The sequence below is a fragment of the Anguilla rostrata genome, unplaced genomic scaffold (assembly GCF_018555375.3).
Source record: "Anguilla rostrata isolate EN2019 unplaced genomic scaffold, ASM1855537v3 scaf0866, whole genome shotgun sequence".
Classification (NCBI taxonomy): domain Eukaryota; kingdom Metazoa; phylum Chordata; class Actinopteri; order Anguilliformes; family Anguillidae; genus Anguilla; species Anguilla rostrata.
The window spans coordinates 1-9394 of NW_026986255.1; the positions used below are offsets into that span (position 1 = coordinate 1).

General features: G+C 44.9%; 8 non-coding genes across 8 annotated transcripts; all 8 read right to left on the minus strand.

Annotated features, from left to right (window-relative positions):
- Window positions 1-232: 232 nt before the first annotated feature.
- LOC135246751 (5S ribosomal RNA) lies at window positions 233-351 on the minus strand. The gene has a single exon (XR_010327892.1). It is a non-coding gene; the product is annotated as a 5S ribosomal RNA (ribosomal RNA).
- A 1070-nt stretch (window positions 352-1421) lies between these two features.
- LOC135246752 (U1 spliceosomal RNA) lies at window positions 1422-1585 on the minus strand. The gene has a single exon (XR_010327893.1). It is a non-coding gene; the product is annotated as a U1 spliceosomal RNA (small nuclear RNA).
- An 829-nt stretch (window positions 1586-2414) lies between these two features.
- LOC135246758 (5S ribosomal RNA) lies at window positions 2415-2534 on the minus strand. Its single transcript, XR_010327899.1, has one exon. It is a non-coding gene; the product is annotated as a 5S ribosomal RNA (ribosomal RNA).
- Window positions 2535-3604: 1070 nt separating this feature from the next.
- On the minus strand, window positions 3605-3761 carry LOC135246755 (U1 spliceosomal RNA). Its single transcript, XR_010327896.1, has one exon. It is a non-coding gene; the product is annotated as a U1 spliceosomal RNA (small nuclear RNA).
- An 826-nt stretch (window positions 3762-4587) lies between these two features.
- LOC135246756 (5S ribosomal RNA) lies at window positions 4588-4706 on the minus strand. Its single transcript, XR_010327897.1, has one exon. It is a non-coding gene; the product is annotated as a 5S ribosomal RNA (ribosomal RNA).
- Window positions 4707-5776: 1070 nt separating this feature from the next.
- LOC135246754 (U1 spliceosomal RNA) lies at window positions 5777-5940 on the minus strand. The gene has a single exon (XR_010327895.1). It is a non-coding gene; the product is annotated as a U1 spliceosomal RNA (small nuclear RNA).
- Window positions 5941-6771: 831 nt separating this feature from the next.
- On the minus strand, window positions 6772-6890 carry LOC135246757 (5S ribosomal RNA). The gene has a single exon (XR_010327898.1). It is a non-coding gene; the product is annotated as a 5S ribosomal RNA (ribosomal RNA).
- A 1067-nt stretch (window positions 6891-7957) lies between these two features.
- Window positions 7958-8121, minus strand: LOC135246753 (U1 spliceosomal RNA). Its single transcript, XR_010327894.1, has one exon. It is a non-coding gene; the product is annotated as a U1 spliceosomal RNA (small nuclear RNA).
- Between the last annotated feature and the right edge of the window lie 1273 nt (window positions 8122-9394).

The window sequence follows — 9394 nt, forward strand, 5'->3', positions numbered from 1 at the left end:
TTACACTCACTTGCAATTTAAAAATGCGGGCAACCCATTAAATTTTAAAAGGACTTGCCATATGCCGTTGCAATGCGACTGACCTGCAGCCTGGATATCTAAGACACGTTGATGTTTTATTTTACTTTGCACAGTTCCGGTATTCCAGCTTAAATCGTGTGAGAGATCGCCCCCAAGTGTGACAACGCAAAATAAATAAATAAATAAATAAACATGTAAGTACATAAGTAAAAGCTTACTGCACCTGGTATTCCCAGGCGGTCTCCCATCCAAGTACTAACCAGGCCCGACCCTGCTTAGCTTCCGAGATCAGACGAGATCGGGCGTTTTCAGGGTGGTGTGGCCGTAAGCGAAGAAAGCCGCAGCCAAAGACGTTTAAATAGTTGCCGTCATGGCAAGCCCTCCTAACATTCAATAGCCTCGCTCCACTATCCGTAATTGCATTTCAGTTATCGACAAACTCATTTGAATTGGGCGAAATTACAATGTTACTAGTCAGAATGACAATTCAAGATAACTGCAATTTGAAACTGACGAGTAAGAAGGATGAATCAAGACATCTGAAAACATGCTTTCACTTGTCACAATAACTTTAAAGATATCCATAATGACATCACAAGTATGGCCATTCGAATCGTCGCACATACCGAATGATCAGCTATTTATGACGTCTGTAATTCCGTTTTGGCTAGTGAAAATGGTATTTTCATATATCTGAATTTGAATTATTCCTAGTTAAATCCGCTGTGCCTGACGTGACTGCGATGCCAGGCTTCGCAATGTACATTGGGCTTCTGCTTACAGATTGAACTGGCTATGTTAATGGCTCGGGGTAGCTGATTCTTTATGAGAATTGAACTTTGTCGGACGTACGTTCTGTAGTTCTTGCAACGACCTTCGGCATACACTTATTGCACGTCGCTTTGGTTAAAACGGCTTGCCTGATAAAATATTGGAAAAATGTATGCAAACGTAATGTTTTGCAAAGCTTGTGCGATCACGTATGGCTTTACAAATGGCAGTAGCCGCCCCCTCTGAAAAAAGTAAGAAAATGCTACGGAGTGGAAAGAGATGGGGCGAAACAGTCGTCGTGTTGTTTTAGACAGGGAAGTCTAAGCATTACATAATGTAATAATGTAATGTAATGGAAGTCAACAGCTCGTTTCTCGCACCGGCCGCAGCATTGAAACAGCTGACGAAGTCGCGTCACCCTGGTTAAATGAGTTACACTCACTTGCAATTTAAAAATGCGGGCAACCCATTAAATTTTAAAAGGACTTGCCATATGCCGTTGCAATGCGACTGACCTGCAGCAAAGTTGTTTCCGTGGATTTTACGCACTTTTCTTACACTTACACCCGCTTCACGGTCTATAGGCGCCGCGGCGCCATCGAGTACATTCTACTTTCTCACAGCAACATCAGGGGAGAGCGCGAACGCAGTCCCCCACTAGCAGAAATTATGCGGTCGAGATTCCCACATTTGGGGAATTCGCAGGGGTCAGCATGACCGAAGTGCAATGGCCGAGCCTCGCCCTGGGTGAACCACCTTCGTGATCATGGTATCTCCCCCGCCAGGTAAGTATGAGTTGTGCACCTCTCGGAATCTGTCCCTGCGCCACGCCGTGACTTTCACATACGTGGTTAGCACACCGTTCCAGTTGCGCAGCTCTCCAAGGCGCACAATGACGGCGAGCGAACTGTCCGATCTCACTACCTGTGACAGAATGCTGGCGCTCCTTAATATTTATACTATTACATAAAAATGCAACTTAAAAAAAAAAAAAAAAATTTATATATATATATATATATTTCCCTCTGTGCCTCGCAGTAGCCTACACATTCTCAGAAGCATCCATACAGGACAGAGCGAGTGGTAAACGGAATTCCCCTACGCAGCATTCCCTGGTGAGACGCCATTAACATTAGTTCTTCCTTCTTTTTCATCGAGTATGCACACACATAATTCGCAAATGAACGCATGGGGAACGCAAAAATGCACAGTTAAGCGAACTCCTGGGCCCCGTATCAGGACGCAGGGTTAGCCGGATAAGTGTACCGAGGAAACCCCGGCAGCCCTCGCGAATCAGGAACATGGACTGAAGTGGATACAGTTCTTCCTGGTATTGACTCGGCGCAGTTACAGAGCAGACTCGACTCGGTAAGCCTGTTTTCTGAAATACCCCCCTTCTCTCTCATTCTGAAACAAACAAAAACGAAAAACGCTTTTGACAGAAACCGAAGCGTGCTGACGCCATTAGCTTTGAACTGTGGCTGGATATCTAAGACACGTTGATGTTTTATTTTACTTTGCACAGTTCCGGTATTCCAGCTTAAATCGTGTGAGAGATCGCCCCCAAGTGTGACAACGCAAAATAAATAAATAAATAAATAAACATGTAAGTACATAAGTAAAGCTTACTGCACCTGGTATTCCCAGGCGGTCTCCCATCCAAGTACTAACCAGGCCCGACCCTGCTTAGCTTCCGAGATCAGACGAGATCGGGCGTTTTCAGGGTGGTGTGTGCCGTAAGCGAAGAAAGCCGCAGCCAAAGACGTTTAAATAGTTGCCGTCATGGCAAGCCCTCCTAACATTCAATAGCCTCGCTCCACTATCCGTAATTGCATTTCAGTTATCGACAAACTCATTTGAATTGGGCGAAATTACAATGTTACTAGTCAGAATGACAATTCAAGATAACTGCAATTTGAAACTGACGAGTAAGAAGGATGAATCAAGACATCTGAAAACATGCTTTCACTTGTCACAATAACTTTAAAGATATCCATAATGACATCACAAGTATGGCCATTCGAATCGTCGCACATACCGAATGATCAGCTATTTATGACGTCTGTAATTCCGTTTTGGCTAGTGAAAATGGTATTTTCATATATCTGAATTTGAATTATTCCTAGTTAAATCCGCTGTGCCTGACGTGACTGCGATGCCAGGCTTCGCAATGTACATTGGGCTTCTGCTTACAGATTGAACTGGCTATGTTAATGGCTCGGGGTAGCTGATTCTTTATGAGAATTGAACTTTGTCGGACGTACGTTCTGTAGTTCTTGCAACGACCTTCGGCATACACTTATTGCACGTCGCTTTGGTTAAAACGGCTTGCCTGATAAAATATTGGAAAAATGTATGCAAATGTAATGTTTTGCAAAGCTTGTGCGATCACGTATGGCTTTACAAATGGCAGTAGCCGCCCCCTCTGAAAAAAGTAAGAAAATGCTACGGAGTGGAAAGAGATGGGGCGAAACAGTCGTCGTGTTGTTTTAGACAGGGAAGTCTAAGCATTACATAATGTAATAATGTAATGTAATGGAAGTCAACAGCTCGTTTCTCGCACCGGCCGCAGCATTGAAAACCCTGACGAAGTCGCGTCACCCTGGTTAAATGAGTTACACTCACTTGCAATTTAAAAATGCGGGCAACCCATTAAATTTTAAAAGGACTTGCCATATGCCGTTGCAATGCGACTGACCTGCAGCAAAGTTGTTTCCGTGGATTTTACGCACTTTTCTTACACTTACACCCGCTTCACGGTCTATAGGCGCCGCGGCGCCATCGAGTACATTCTACTTTCTCACAGCAACATCAGGAGAGAGCGCGAACGCAGTCCCCCACTAGCAGAAATTATGCGGTCGAGATTCCCACATTTGGGGAATTCGCAGCATGACCGAAGTGCAATGGCCGAGCCTCGCCCTGGGTGAACCACCTTCGTGATCATGGTATCTCCCCCGCCAGGTAAGTATGAGTTGTGCACCTCTCGGAATCTGTCCCTGCGCCACGCCGTGACTTTCACATACGTGGTTAGCACACCGTTCCAGTTGCGCAGCTCTCCAAGGCGCACAATGACGGCGAGCGAACTGTCCGATCTCACTACCTGTGACAGAATGCTGGCGCTCCTTAATATTTATACTATTACATAAAAATGCAACTTAAAAAAAAAAAAAAAAAAATTTATATATATATATATATATTTCCCTCTGTGCCTCGCAGTAGCCTACACATTCTCAGAAGCATCCATACAGGACAGAGCGAGTGGTAAACGGAATTCCCCTACGCAGCATTCCCTGGTGAGAGGCCATTAACATTAGTTCTTCCTTCTTTTTCATCGAGTATGCACACACGTAATTCGCAAATGAACGCATGGGGAACGCAAAAATGCACAGTTAAGCGAACTCCTGGGCCCCGTATCAGGACGCAGGGTTAGCCGGATAAGTGTACCGAGGAAACCCCGGCAGCCCTCGCGAATCAGGAACATGGACTGAAGTGGATACAGTTCTTCCTGGTATTGACTCGGCGCAGTTACAGAGCAGACTCGACTCGGTAAGCCTGTTTTCTGAAATACCCCCCTTCTCTCTCATTCTGAAACAACAAAACGAAAAACGCTTTTGACAGAAACCGAAGCGTGCTGACGCCATTAGCTTTGAACTGTGGCTGGATATCTAAGACACGTTGATGTTTTATTTTACTTTGCACAGTTCCGGTATTCCAGCTTAAATCGTGTGAGAGATCGCCCCCAAGTGTGACAACGCAAAATAAATAAATAAATAAACATGTAAGTACATAAGTAAAAGCTTACTGCACCTGGTATTCCCAGGCGGTCTCCCATCCAAGTACTAACCAGGCCCGACCCTGCTTAGCTTCCGAGATCAGACGAGATCGGGCGTTTTCAGGGTGGTGTGGCCGTAAGCGAAGAAAGCCGCAGCCAAAGACGTTTAAATAGTTGCCGTCATGGCAAGCCCTCCTAACATTCAATAGCCTCGCTCCACTATCCGTAATTGCATTTCAGTTATCGACAAACTCATTTGAATTGGGCGAAATTACAATGTTACTAGTCAGAATGACAATTCAAGATAACTGCAATTTGAAACTGACGAGTAAGAAGGATGAATCAAGACATCTGAAAACATGCTTTCACTTGTCACAATAACTTTAAAGATATCCATAATGACATCACAAGTATGGCCATTCGAATCGTCGCACATACCGAATGATCAGCTATTTATGACGTCTGTAATTCCGTTTTGGCTAGTGAAAATGGTATTTTCATATATCTGAATTTGAATTATTCCTAGTTAAATCCGCTGTGCCTGACGTGACTGCGATGCCAGGCTTCGCAATGTACATTGGGCTTCTGCTTACAGATTGAACTGGCTATGTTAATGGCTCGGGGTAGCTGATTCTTTATGAGAATTGAACTTTGTCGGACGTACGTTCTGTAGTTCTTGCAACGACCTTCGGCATACACTTATTGCACGTCGCTTTGGTTAAAACGGCTTGCCTGATAAAATATTGGAAAAATGTATGCAAATGTAATGTTTTGCAAAGCTTGTGCGATCACGTATGGCTTTACAAATGGCAGTAGCCGCCCCCTCTGAAAAAAGTAAGAAAATGCTACGGAGTGGAAAGAGATGGGGCGAAACAGTCGTCGTGTTGTTTTAGACAGGGAAGTCTAAGCATTACATAATGTAATAATGTAATGTAATGGAAGTCAACAGCTCGTTTCTCGCACCGGCCGCAGCATTGAAAACCCTGACGAAGTCGCGTCACCCTGGTTAAATGAGTTACACTCACTTGCAATTTAAAAATGCGGGCAACCCATTAAATTTTAAAAGGACTTGCCATATGCCGTTGCAATGCGACTGACCTGCAGCAAAGTTGTTTCCGTGGATTTTACGCACTTTTCTTACACTTACACCCGCTTCACGGTCTATAGGCGCCGCGGCGCCATCGAGTACATTCTACTTTCTCACAGCAACATCAGGGAACAGCGCGAACGCAGTCCCCCACTAGCAGAAATTATGCGGTCGAGATTCCCACATTTGGGGAATTCGCAGGGGTCAGCATGACCGAAGTGCAATGGCCGAGCCTCGCCCTGGGTGAACCACCTTCGTGATCATGGTATCTCCCCCGCCAGGTAAGTATGAGTTGTGCACCTCTCGGAATCTGTCCCTGCGCCACGCCGTGACTTTCACATACGTGGTTAGCACACCGTTCCAGTTGCGCAGCTCTCCAAGGCGCACAATGACGGCGAGCGAACTGTCCGATCTCACTACCTGTGACAGAATGCTGGCGCTCCTTAATATTTATACTATTACATAAAAATGCAACTTAAAAAAAAAAAAAAAAAAATTATATATATATATATATATTTCCCTCTGTGCCTCGCAGTAGCCTACACATTCTCAGAAGCATCCATACAGGACAGAGCGAGTGGTAAACGGAATTCCCCTACGCAGCATTCCCTGGTGAGAGGCCATTAACATTAGTTCTTCCTTCTTTTTCATCGAGTATGCACACACGTAATTCGCAAATGAACGCATGGGGAACGCAAAAATGCACAGTTAAGCGAACTCCTGGGCCCCGTATCGGACGCAGGGTTAGCCGGATAAGTGTACCGAGGAAACCCCGGCAGCCCTCGCGAATCAGGAACATGGACTGAAGTGGATACAGTTCTTCCTGGTATTGACTCGGCGCAGTTACAGAGCAGACTCGACTCGGTAAGCCTGTTTTCTGAAATACCCCCCTTCTCTCTCATTCTGAAACAACAAAAACGAAAAACGCTTTTGACAGAAACCGAAGCGTGCTGACGCCATTAGCTTTGAACTGTGGCTGGATATCTAAGACACGTTGATGTTTTATTTTACTTTGCACAGTTCCGGTATTCCAGCTTAAATCGTGTGAGAGATCGCCCCCAAGTGTGACAACGCAAAAAAAAAATAAATAAATAAATAAACATGTAAGTACATAAGTAAAAGCTTACTGCACCTGGTATTCCCAGGCGGTCTCCCATCCAAGTACTAACCAGGCCCGACCCTGCTTAGCTTCCGAGATCAGACGAGATCGGGCGTTTTCAGGGTGGTGTGGCCGTAAGCGAAGAAAGCCGCAGCCAAAGACGTTTAAATAGTTGCCGTCATGGCAAGCCCTCCTAACATTCAATAGCCTCGCTCCACTATCCGTAATTGCATTTCAGTTATCGACAAACTCATTTGAATTGGGCGAAATTACAATGTTACTAGTCAGAATGACAATTCAAGATAACTGCAATTTGAAACTGACGAGTAAGAAGGATGAATCAAGACATCTGAAAACATGCTTTCACTTGTCACAATAACTTTAAAGATATCCATAATGACATCACAAGTATGGCCATTCGAATCGTCGCACATACCGAATGATCAGCTATTTATGACGTCTGTAATTCCGTTTTGGCTAGTGAAAATGGTATTTTCATATATCTGAATTTGAATTATTCCTAGTTAAATCCGCTGTGCCTGACGTGACTGCGATGCCAGGCTTCGCAATGTACATTGGGCTTCTGCTTACAGATTGAACTGGCTATGTTAATGGCTCGGGTAGCTGATTCTTTATGAGAATTGAACTTTGTCGGACGTACGTTCTGTAGTTCTTGCAACGACCTTCGGCATACACTTATTGCACGTCGCTTTGGTTAAAACGGCTTGCCTGATAAAATATTGGAAAAATGTATGCAATGTAATGTTTTGCAAAGCTTGTGCGATCACGTATGGCTTTACAAATGGCAGTAGCCGCCCCCTCTGAAAAAAGTAAGAAAATGCTACGGAGTGGAAAGAGATGGGGCGAAACAGTCGTCGTGTTGTTTTAGACAGGGAAGTCTAAGCATTACATAATGTAATAATGTAATGTAATGGAAGTCAACAGCTCGTTTCTCGCACCGGCCGCAGCATTGAAAACCCTGACGAAGTCGCGTCACCCTGGTTAAATGAGTTACACTCACTTGCAATTTAAAATGCGGGCAACCCATTAAATTTTAAAAGGACTTGCCATATGCCGTTGCAATGCGACTGACCTGCAGCAAAGTTGTTTCCGTGGATTTTACGCACTTTTCTTACACTTACACCCGCTTCACGGTCTATAGGCGCCGCGGCGCCATCGAGTACATTCTACTTTCTCACAGCAACATCAGGGGAGAGCGCGAACGCAGTCCCCCACTAGCAGAAATTATGCGGTCGAGATTCCCACATTTGGGGAATTCGCAGGGGTCAGCATGACCGAAGTGCAATGGCCGAGCCTCGCCCTGGGTGAACCACCTTCGTGATCATGGTATCTCCCCCGCCAGGTAAGTATGAGTTGTGCACCTCTCGGAATCTGTCCCTGCGCCACGCCGTGACTTTCACATACGTGGTTAGCACACCGTTCCAGTTGCGCAGCTCTCCAAGGCGCACAATGACGGCGAGCGAACTGTCCGATCTCACTACCTGTGACAGAATGCTGGCGCTCCTTAATATTTATACTATTACATAAAAATGCAACTTAAAAAAAAAAAAAAAAAAATTTATATATATATATATATATATATTTCCCTCTGTGCCTCGCAGTAGCCTACACATTCTCAGAAGCATCCATACAGGACAGAGCGAGTGGTAAACGGAATTCCCCTACGCAGCATTCCCTGGTGAGAGGCCATTAACATTAGTTCTTCCTTCTTTTTCATCGAGTATGCACACACGTAATTCGCAAATGAACGCATGGGGAACGCAAAAATGCACAGTTAAGCGAACTCCTGGGCCCCGTATCAGGACGCAGGGTTAGCCGGATAAGTGTACCGAGGAAACCCCGGCAGCCCTCGCGAATCAGGAACATGGACTGAAGTGGATACAGTTCTTCCTGGTATTGACTCGGCGCAGTTACAGAGCAGACTCGACTCGGTAAGCCTGTTTTCTGAAATACCCCCCTTCTCTCTCATTCTGAAACAACAAAAACGAAAAACGCTTTTGACAGAAACCGAAGCGTGCTGACGCCATTAGCTTTGAACTGTGGCTGGATATCTAAGACCGTGATGTTTTTATTTTTTACTTTTGACAGTTCCGGTATTCCAGCTTAAATCTGTGAGAGATCGCCCCCAAGTGTGAACAACGCAAAAATAATAATAAATAATAAACATTTACGTACATTAAGTAAAAGCTTACTGCACCTGGTATTTCCCAGGCGGTCCTCCCCCCCCAAATTCCCAAGGTAAAGGAACCTTAAACCCAAGGGGAAGGCCCGACCCTGCTTAGCTTTTCCGAGATCAGTATGAGATCGGGCGTTTTTCAGGGTGGTGTGGCCGTAAGCGAGAAAGCCGCAGCCAAAGAGTTTAAATAGTTGCCGTCATGGCCAAGCCTCCTAACATTCAATAGCCTCGCTCCACTATCCGTAATTGCATCAAGTTCTCGACAACCTCATTTGAATTGGGCGAATTACAATGTTACTATCAGAAATGACATTCAAGATAACTGCAATTTGAAACTGACGAGTAAGAAGATGTAACAACATCTGAAAATACATGCCTTTCAACTGTCACAATAACTTTAAAGATATCCTAATGACATCAACAAGTATGGCCATTCGAATCGTCGCA